The following is a 10547-nucleotide window of genomic DNA, read 5'->3' on the forward strand; positions in this document are numbered from 1 at the left end:
CCAACAAGCGCTTGTTTAACGTCATTAGCTTGACGGTTGTCCCTTGTTAGGGTGGATTGTAGTGCTTGACGTCCTCTCCTTTCACTATGAAAACGTCCCCACTTGATTCATTCATGACCTCTAAATGTTCCATAGAAAGAACTTTCCTGATTGTGAACACTTGAGGGAGCTGGGAAGGAATGGTCTTGAGGCCAGGTGGGATTGGCAGATAATGACTTGATATCACGTTATCTCCCGGAGAAAAACCTTCAGTGGGAATTTTCTTGTTTCTCCATCCTCTTGGCAATCTCCCTATCACTCTTCCCTTTCTCTTGAGGATTTCTTCATTGACCTTTATGTCAGGAGGATCCTTCTGATCTGTTTCCACTGATTCTTGTGGCTCTAACTCTTGCAACTCTTGTTTGCCTTCCAATGACTGTTTTAGAGTCTCAGCTGCTGGATTACTTTCCTCCAAACACGGATGGCTACTATCATCTTTAGGCTTTTCAGGTTCTGGTTCAGGCTCAGATGCAGGTTTGAAGACTTTGAAAATGAGCTGTTCATCATGTATTCTCAGAATTAGCTCTCCTTGTTCTACATCTATGAGCGCTCTAGTAGTGGCTAGAAATGGTCTGCCCAGAATGATAGGGTGTAAGTAGCTTTCCTCCATGTCCACAATGACAAAGTCTGTGGGGAAATAATAATCCCCCACTTTCATCAGCACATTTTCAACTACCCCTTCAGCTTGCTTCTGAGTTTTGTCAGCCAGTTGTATGATTACATCAGTGGATCTCACCTCATTCAGTTGTAGCCTCTTCATAAGAGTTAGAGGCATCACGTTTATGCTAGCTCCTAGATCACAGAATCCTCTGTCAATTTTTGTTTCCCCTATGATGCAAGGGATATGAAAACTTCCTGGGTCCGTTTTCTTAGAGAGTGTGTCCTTCTTGATGAGAGCACTGCATTCTTTGTTCATTGTTACCGTTTGTCCTCCCTTCAACACTCTTTTCTTGCTTAACAATTCCTTTAAATACTTGATGTGTGTGGGCATTTGATGAAGAATCTCAAGAAAGGGAATATTGACATGAAGAGAGTTAAATGTCTCTAGAAACCTTGAATAGGTTTTCCTTTTTTCACCTCCTCCTAACCTCTCAGGAAATGGTGCTTTTGGTTGGTCTACTTCCATCATGCCTTTTTGCAGTTCCTTGGCTTGCTCAGTTCCACCTTCTTGCTTAACTTCTTCCACACCTTCCTTCAAAATTTCTGGTTCCTGCTCTGAGGGCCTGATTCCTTCTTCTTCTGAGACTTCCTTTATTATGGTGATGGCTTTGCATTCTTCCCATCTTACTCTCTTTTGTTCCCCTTTAGGATTCTTTTCTGTGTCACTAGGGAACACTGCAGTTGATTTGGGTGCCTGTTGAGATAGCTCTCCTACTTGAGATTCCATCCTTTTGAGTTTTTCACCATGGTTTCTTAAGGTAGTTCTCACATCATCCCTGAAGCTCTTCAGTTCAATGATGTCTTGACTCATGGTTGCCATAATTCCTTCTATCCGGTTTAATTGATCTTGAAATTGTTGGTTCGGATTAGGCTGGGTATGTTGATTATTTTGGCCATGATATGATGATTGGGGGTAGGTGCTTTGTGTGGCTTGGTATGATCTTTGGTTGGAGTTTTGGTATGTGGAATTGTTATGTTGGTTGTGGTTGTAAGGTTTGTGATTTTGTGGTTGGGTTTGTTGGTTTCCCCACCCAAAGTTTGGGTGGTTTCTCCAGCCTGGGTTGTAAGTGTTGGAATGTGGATCATATGATTGCCTTTGTTGGTTTCCCACATAGTTAGCCTCATCCCAATCACCTCCTTCAATGCCTACCTCCTCTTGATCTTGTGTGTGTATTGCAGCTACTTGCTTTGTTTCTAGTTGCCTGGTAAGCTCTGCTAGTTGCTTGGCAAACACCTTGTTTTGGGCTAGAATTGTATCAACATGGTTCAGCTCCATGACTCCCTTAGTGTTGTGCCTTTCTGATGCATAGTAGTACTCATTCTCAGCCACTGTCTCGATCACTTCAATGGCTTCTTCCACAGTCTTTTTCCTGTTCAATGAACCTCCTGATGAATGGTCTACAGCCTTCCTTGATTCATAAGAGAGCCCATCATAGAAGATGTGCAGTTGCACCCAATCATGGAACATGTTTGGTGGGCATTTCCTTGTCAAGTCCTTGAATCTCTCCCATGCCTCGTAGAGAGTTTCACCATCTTGTTGTCTAAAAGTCTGAACCTCAGATCGAAGCCTATTGACCTTTTGTGGAGGGTAGAAACGTGCCAGAAACTTGCTTTCCACCTCATCCCATGTTGTTAGACTCCCCCTTGGGAATGATTCCAGCCACTTAGCTGCTTTGTCCCTAAGTGAAAATGGGAACAAAAGCAGTTTATAGGCATCTTCCTGGACTCCATTGGACTTCACAGTGTCACAAATTCTCAGGAATTTTGTGAGATGTTGGTTTGGGTCTTCATTAGCACTTCCTCCAAAGGAACAATGATTTTCCACAAGTGATATTAGCTGTGGCTTGAGCTCAAAATTGTTGGCCTGAATGGGTGGTTTCTGGATGCTACTACCACAATTCCCAGAGGTTGGGTTTATGTATGAACTAAGAACCCTCCTCTCAGGGATGGCATCGTTTCCATCAGCTCTCTCATGGTTGTGAACTTCTCTATCCATGTTGAGATCTAAAGCTTCCTCAAAATTGTCCTCAGATTCTCCTTCAGATTCCTCTTCTCCCACTACTCTCTTCCCTCTTGCTTCCCTTCTAAGTCTATGAAGGGTCCTCTCTGGTTCGGTATATGGAGGAGTTGATGTCTCTCCTCTCCTACCTGTCATACAAGAACACAGCTCAAACACAAACAAGTGAAATACTCTTGGTTAATGGAAGAGTATGGTTAGCTCAATTGAGGAATTAATTCAAACAGTTAGTGAGTCAGTAAGTTAGTTGCATGAATTTAAAGGGCATAAAGAAGGAAAGCATGTAACCAAGTGCAGAAATTAAAATTCAACAAGTATCTAGAACAGAATTAACAAAGCAAGAGAAAATTGCTCAATCTAGTTAGCTTCCAATTTGAGAATTGTCAATCGAAAACCAATCCCCGGCAACGGCGCCATAAACTTGATGCACATAAACTAGTTATGCTACGATTTAGGAAATTGCACGATCGGCAAAATTCCTTCCGGCAAGTGCACCGGTTATCGTCGTCAAGTAAAAACTCACAATAGAGTGAGGTCGAATCCCACAAGGATTGGTTGAGTGAGCAATTCGGATTAGAAGTGTGTTCTAGTTGAGCGGAATCAAGATTTGAGATGAGAATTGCGGAATGTAAAATTGGCGGGAAAAGTAAATGACAAGAAAATTAAATGGCTGAATCTTAAATTGCATGAATTAAAGAGCAGAATGTAAATTGCTGAAATTAAAAGGGAATGGGGATGATTGCAAGAATTGAATTGCAGAATGTAAAGAGAAAGTAGAAATCAGAAATGGGGAATTCATTGGGTTTAGGAGATATTGAAATCTCCGAATCAAAACATGTATATCTCTTCCTCAACCAATGCATTCATTGAATTTTGCTTGGCAATCTTATATGATTGGATCCCAATTCCTTGGCTCACCAATGCTCTCTAAAAACAAACAAATTCCCAATCCCTTGGTTTAAATGTTCATAAGAAGAGATGATGCTTGATCACTGATTATACCACACAATTTCATGAACCACAATTTGGTAGGATTACATGTCACAATATCCATCCAAACCCCAATCCAATCCACTGTGAGAAAGCTTCTCTAGCATGAATCCTCCATTCCTTTCCCAAGGCTCCGAAGGATTCCAAGTATGAGTAGTTTCTTTCCCAAGACAACTACTCAATGGAATTAGATCGAGAAGCTTTCTAACAAAATTCAAGAGAAAAGATTGAAGAAGAAGATAAACTATTATTGATTCATTGAATTACAATAGAGCTCCCTAACCCAACGAAAGGGGGTTTAGTGAATCATAGCTCTGAATTCAATTACAAAGAAAAGGAAAACTAGCTAAAAGTGAAAAGTAAAAAGTCCTCTCTAACTTAACTTCTATCCTATTTATACACTTTCTATATTGAGCTTCAGTTGTGCTTCTTGGGCTTTGAGGCCTCTCCTTGCTTTCCTTTTGCCTTGGGTTTATGATCCATAATCTTGATGAGGTTGTTGATCCAAATCCTGTAACATTTATTGAGCCAACTTAGTGATAATCAAATAATGACACATGACTCAATAAATTGAGATTTCAAACTCATCAATCCTTCAGGCCCAATCCCATAAACCATGATATTCAATTGGGTTTCATACCAAAGTAAGTTTAAGTTAATAATTGTGCTCAAAGACTAACTTAAATCACAATATTTTTGGCCCAGAAACCTTTTTCAAGAGTGGCGTTTAAGTTGTAGTTTAAGCTTAAACTGCAACTTAAACGCCAGACACTTCCAGTGAGGCCATTTGTAGAAGCACGTTTAAGCTTCAGTTAAGGTTAAACTGAAGCTTAAACGTGGAAATGGAAGAAGGTAGCCCTGGAGAGTCATGTAGTCGAACACGTTTAAGCTTCAGTTTAAGGTTAAACTGAAGCTTAAACGTGGAAATAGGAAGGGCAGCCCTGGAGGTCGAACACGTTTAACCTCCAGTTTGAGGTCAAACTGGAGGTTAAACGTGGAAAAGGGTGGAGGCATACTGGAGGTCGAACACGTTTAACCTCCAGTTTGAGGTCAAACTGGAGGTTAAACGTGGAAGCTTAGAATGGTGGCCCTGGAGGTGTCGAACACGTTTAACCTCCAGTTTGAGGTCAAACTGGAGGTTAAACGTGGAGATGGAGAGAGCAACCCTGGAGTAGAAAAGCTATCGAACACGTTTAAGCTCCAGTTTGAGTCAAACTGGAGCTTAAACGTGGAGTGGCTCCCTGGTACTCTTCCTGGTTCTGGCGTTTAACCTCCAGTTTGAGGTCAAACTGGAGGTTAAACGTGGAACTCCTCCCTGGGTGGCATACTCATTCTGGCGTTTAACCTCCAGTTTGAGGTCAAACTGGAGGTTAAACGTGGAATGCTCCTTAAGTGAGGCTTTTCATTCTGGCGTTGTCAAACTGGAGGTTAAACTTCAATCCCAGCATTTCTTATCCTTCATGATTTTGGCGTTTAAGCTCCAGTTTAGGCTTAAACTGGAACTTAAACTCCACATGTGATATTCAAGCTTCCTTTGTTGATTTTGTTGCTTCCTTGCTTAGCCTCTTCTTCCCTGAAATCATCCAAACAATTGCATCAAAGTCTTGCAAAATTTCATGAGAAATCTTTCATTCATAGCATTTAAGTAATATAACTAAAACTCATGGAATTTGCATCAAAATCATATTGTTTGGATGGTTCATTACTTTGTTCTTCATTTAACCATTTTTGGTTACTTTAAGCTCAAGAAAATGCATAAAACAACTAAAACTAACAGAAAAATGCTAGTGAAACTAGCCTATGATGCCTTGGCATCATGCTTCAACACCTAGCACCTTGAACCAACTGGTTCGGGAGTGTTGGCTGAAAGCTTATTTTAAAGAGTTGCCCCCTTACAGAGCACTTAGCCTAAATAACACAAATAACCCTTGAAATAACAATAAAAGGATCAATGAATAAAAGTCTCATGGGATATAAATAAAGTAAGTGTTTAGGGACATGATAAAAGTCTGAAAGCCAGTAATGGAATGAACCTAAGTTTCTATGCATGAAACCACCATAAAATCAGTAACATGACTTCCACAAGAATGACTCATTCCTCTGGATATTCCATTCATCATTCTCTTGTTCCAGTACTTGCTTAGGGACAAGTAAGCTTTAAGTTTGGTGTTGTGATGCCAGGGCATCTTGGCCAGTTTCACTGACCTTTTCTTTACTATTTTTAGGTTAGTTTCATGCATTTCTTTAGGAAATAAGCTAGTTTTGGGTAGATATTCACCTACACCTTGATTCAAGCATACATTGTGCATTTTACATTATTTCATGAGGATTTTGCATGAATTTAGTGACAAATTGTATGCTGCATTACCCATGACTTGGACTAGAACTTTGATGCACTCTGTTGCTTGATTTCAGGACCAAAGGAAGCAAGGAAAGGGAGGTAACTTGCAAGGTTAATGAGAAAAGTGATTGCCAATAGCACTCTCAAAGCCATCATTGCCCACGTTAAGAGTCACGTTAACTAAGTTATGTAGAACCTATGCACAATTACTCAAGAGGGGGGGGGGTGAATTGAGTATTGCAACAACAATGAATCTTTTTACGAAAGTTAAAGACAATATACAAAAGTGTTATTGTACTAGTATTTTTCCAAGAGCTTAACTCAATTGCTAAGCATTTATAAGGAGCTTTTACTTTCCAATAGATACCAACTCAAATAAATTGATCAAGCTTTTCACCAATCGGACTTAAGCTATTCCTTAAGTACTTACGAAGCTACTTTTCGATCACAATTTATTTGCTCAAAGGTAAAAGACAATAATATTGAAGAGATGAGTTTGGAGAGATGCAAACGCTATTTAGAGTGGTTCGGCACAATCCTTGTCCTACGTCCACTTTCTTTCTCAATCGCTATTGAGAAGTTCCACTATTGCCAAGCTTCAAGGTGCTCGCGCAAAACCTTTTACAATCCGAGTCCTTAGTTTCTAACACCTCACGGTATATGATCACCACTCGTATACTAACCCACTCCACTTAGAGATTCCTTCTCTAAGATTTGCCTTGAGTACTTAGTATACTTCTTTGGTATCCTCACCGACTATAGTGTTTATAACTCTTGACTCAACCTTGGAGATCACACTCCAATTTACAAAGTGTTACAAGAAAACAATTCTCAAGGAATTGTTGAGACGAAATGAGTACTCTCTAGAAGAGTGTATGATTACAAGTTTAGCACTATTGAACCAATTGATATTGCTCTCTCAAATTGTGTATTATAACACCTTAAAAATGTGTAGAATGAAAGAATATGAACAAGATAGTTTGCAAATACTCACATCTATGAAATAAGGCTTTAATCCATCTATTTATAGACTTCCCAAACCTTAGAAACGTTGGGGAGTTAATGGGATGGAGCTGTTTTGTTAAAACTAGCCGTTTTTTATGTTTTTGAATCATTTGCATCGATGCATAACACTTTGCATCGATGCAAATGTGTCTTTGAAGCTGAAATTTGAATTTTCAGCTAGGTTGCATCGATGCAAACATCTTTGCATCGATGCAAAAAGTCGTTGCATGCTTTGCATCGATGCAAGATGAGTGTGCATCGATGCAAACCTTAAAGAATGGCTTAAAATCACTTCAAAATGCTTAGGATTGATCTCAAACTTGTTGGAGTCAATTCCTATGCTTTTGTACCTTTGAAAACAAGTTTTTAAACCATTTGGCTAGCATCGAATTGCAAGATGTGCATCAAAACATTTTGTGAGTGTGTGTTGAGAGATTTAGCAATTGGTTCTTAACAAGAAGTTACCTAAGTCCTAAGACACTATACTTGTCTTCAAATGTTGTGGACTTGAGTTTCTTGTTGTTGTTGTGTTGCTTTCAACTCTTCATTCCTCAACGTTGAATGTTGGTTGATCTTTCAACATGCTTGTTCATTCAAGTTGTTTGTTGGTTTGTCTTTCATGTCGTTTGTTGGTTTGTCATTCATCAAAACCTACGAATACAAACTTCGCATACAAGCAACATGATTTACAATTTCCCCCTTTTTGATAATGACAAACCAATTTTGAGGATATGCATTTATAAATGATTTTGAAAGCAACAATAATGCACTTTGTTTTATAGAAAGCTTTGGAGAAGACTTCACAAAAAAATTTTGCAGGAGTTCCCCCTAAATATGTGCATTTGTTCCCTTAAAGGGCGTTTATCAAAGAAAACGATTTAGATATCAAAGTTTTTGCTTAGCGGAAGTCTTTTTGAAATCATTGTTTCGCAAACTTATATCTTCTTTTCAAATCCTCAAACTTCTTCTTTTTCAAAAGTTTAAAACTTCAAATATCCTCAAACTTTTCTTCCCCCTTTTGACATTATCAAAAAGAAAGGAGTTTGAAATGTGTCATAGAAGCATGCATAAAACAATGAATTTTTTTTAAGTTCAATATCTCTATTAATTTCAAGGATGAGATATTCCCCCTTTCAAAAAAAATTTGATTTCCTCTTTTTATATATAACAAGCATGCATAATTCCCCCTAAAGAAGTGAAATATATTAAAGCATGCACATTAACTTAAAATAGAGGTACCAAGCCTATTTTGAGTTATTCACCAAATAAGCATACAAGCATTAATCATTAAACAAAATTATGAAGGAAATATCAAAGTATTTAAACCATAATAGAAATTCTTAGCTTACTAGGAGTTAGTTTAACAATTCATATAATCAAATAAACATAATATAAACTTCAATTTGTTGATCCTCCATTGTTTATAATCTTCAAATTCTTCAATCTACCTCAAGATTAATCACTCATTCATCAACTCATAAACCTACAAAACAGTGGCTAATTGGATATCTCCAATGCTTAAGTTAGTAAGAGATACAAAAATAGCAATATAAATACAATGAATTCAAACAAATCATATTAGATTAGAATCCAAGATACCAAGTTCATTTCGGATGTTAAAAAAACTTTCTTTACATAAAGGTTTAGTGAAGATGTCCGCTAGTTGTTTACTAGTTTCGACAAATTCAATAACCACATCACCCTTTTCAACATGGTCTCTTATGAAGTGATGTCTAATCTCAATATGCTTGGTTCTTGAATGTTGAACCGGATTCTTGGTTAAATTTATTGCACTAGTATTATCACATTTGATAGGAATGTGATCAAGCATGAGTCCATAGTCCACAAGTTGTTGTTTCATCCATAAAATTTGGGCGCAACAACTACCGGCGGCTACATACTCGGCTTCGGCGGTAGACAAGGCTACACTTACTTGTTTCTTACTATGCCATGAAACAAGAGAGTTTCCTAGCAAGTGACAAGTGCCGCTAGTGCTTTTCCTATCCAATTTGCAACCGGCAAAATCGGAATCGGAATAACCAATCAAATCACAAGTGGATCCTTTTGGATACCACAATCCAACATTTAATGTTCCTATGAGATACTTCATAATCCTTTTTACCGCACTTAAGTGAGATTCCTTAGGATTAGCTTGGTATCTCGCACACATGCATACACTAAACATGATATCTGGCCTACTTGCCGTTAGATAAAGTAATGATCCTATCATGCCTCTATACTTCTTTACATCTATGTTTTTACCTTGTTCATCTTTGTCAAGGTAGCAAGTAGTGCTTATTGGTGTGTCCATTGCCTTAGCATTGTCCATTCCAAATCTTTTGAGCAATTCCTTGCAATATTTGGTTTGGCCAACGAAAGTTCCTTCTTTTCCTTGTTTGATTTGAAGACCAAGGAAGAAGTTGAGTTCTCCCATCATGGACATTTCAAATTCACTTTGCATGAGGTTTGAGAAAAACTTGCAAAGTGATTCGTTAGTTGAACCAAATATTATGTCATCGACGTAAACTTGTACCAAAAGGATATTTTTGTTTTCAATCATGATAAATAAAGTTGTATCAACCTTCCCTCTTCTAAAACCCTTTTCTATTAAAAACTTGCTCAAACGTTCATACCAAGCTCTTGGAGCTTGTTTGAGACCATAAAGAGCTTTCTTGAGTTTAAAAACATGATTAGGATTTTCATAATCCTCAAAACCGGGAGGTTGTTCAACATATACTTCTTCTTGAATGAAACCATTAAGAAAAGCACTCTTAACATCCATTTGATAAAGTTTGAAGTTATAAGAGGATGCAAAAGCAAGTAACATCCTAATAGCTTCTAATCTAGCTACGGGAGTATAAGTTTCGTCATAATCAATGCCTTCCTCTTGATTATAACCTTTAGCTACTAATCTAGCTTTGTTTCTAACAATTGTACCATTTTCATCAAGTTTATTTCTAAAAACCCATTTTGTTCCTACAATTGTTTGATTACTTGGTTTAGGCACCAATTCCCAAACGTCATTTTGTTTGAATTGGTTAAGCTCCTCTTGCATTGCCATAGCCCAATGTTCATCATCAATTGCAGACTCAATGGTAGATGGTTCAATTTGAGAAACAAAAGCACTATATGTAAATAAATTTCTAAAAGTAGATCGAGTTGTTACCCCTTTCGAAACATCACCAATGACGTTGTCTAGAGGATGATCCTTTGAAGTACGCCAGTCCTTTGGAAGTGCATTTATTTGTGCGTGTGATGGTTCAATTTCTTCAACTTGAACACTCTCCTTTGTTGAGCTTGTAGAGGCTTCATTTAAATCTTTTTCTTTGTCTTCACCATTCAAATTTAGTGAATCAAAGTTTTCTACGTTTTATCTTTTCTAGCACAACAATGGTTAGTTTCATCAAAAGCGACATGAATACTTTCTTCCATAGTCATAATGCGTTTATTATATACTCTTAAAGCTTTGCTAGTTAAAGAGTAGCCTAAGAAGAT

General features: G+C 37.9%; 1 non-coding gene across 1 annotated transcript; it reads left to right on the top strand.

Annotated features, from left to right (window-relative positions):
* Window positions 1-2165: 2165 nt before the first annotated feature.
* On the top strand, window positions 2166-2269 carry LOC148545939 (small nucleolar RNA R71). The gene has a single exon (XR_015901825.1). It is a non-coding gene; the product is annotated as a small nucleolar RNA R71 (small nucleolar RNA).
* The last annotated feature ends 8278 nt before the right edge of the window (window positions 2270-10547 follow it).

Source organism: Arachis ipaensis, chromosome B9, assembly GCF_059453495.1.
Source record: "Arachis ipaensis isolate K30076 ecotype BB chromosome B9, ASM5945349v1, whole genome shotgun sequence".
Taxonomy (NCBI): Eukaryota; Viridiplantae; Streptophyta; class Magnoliopsida; order Fabales; family Fabaceae; genus Arachis; species Arachis ipaensis.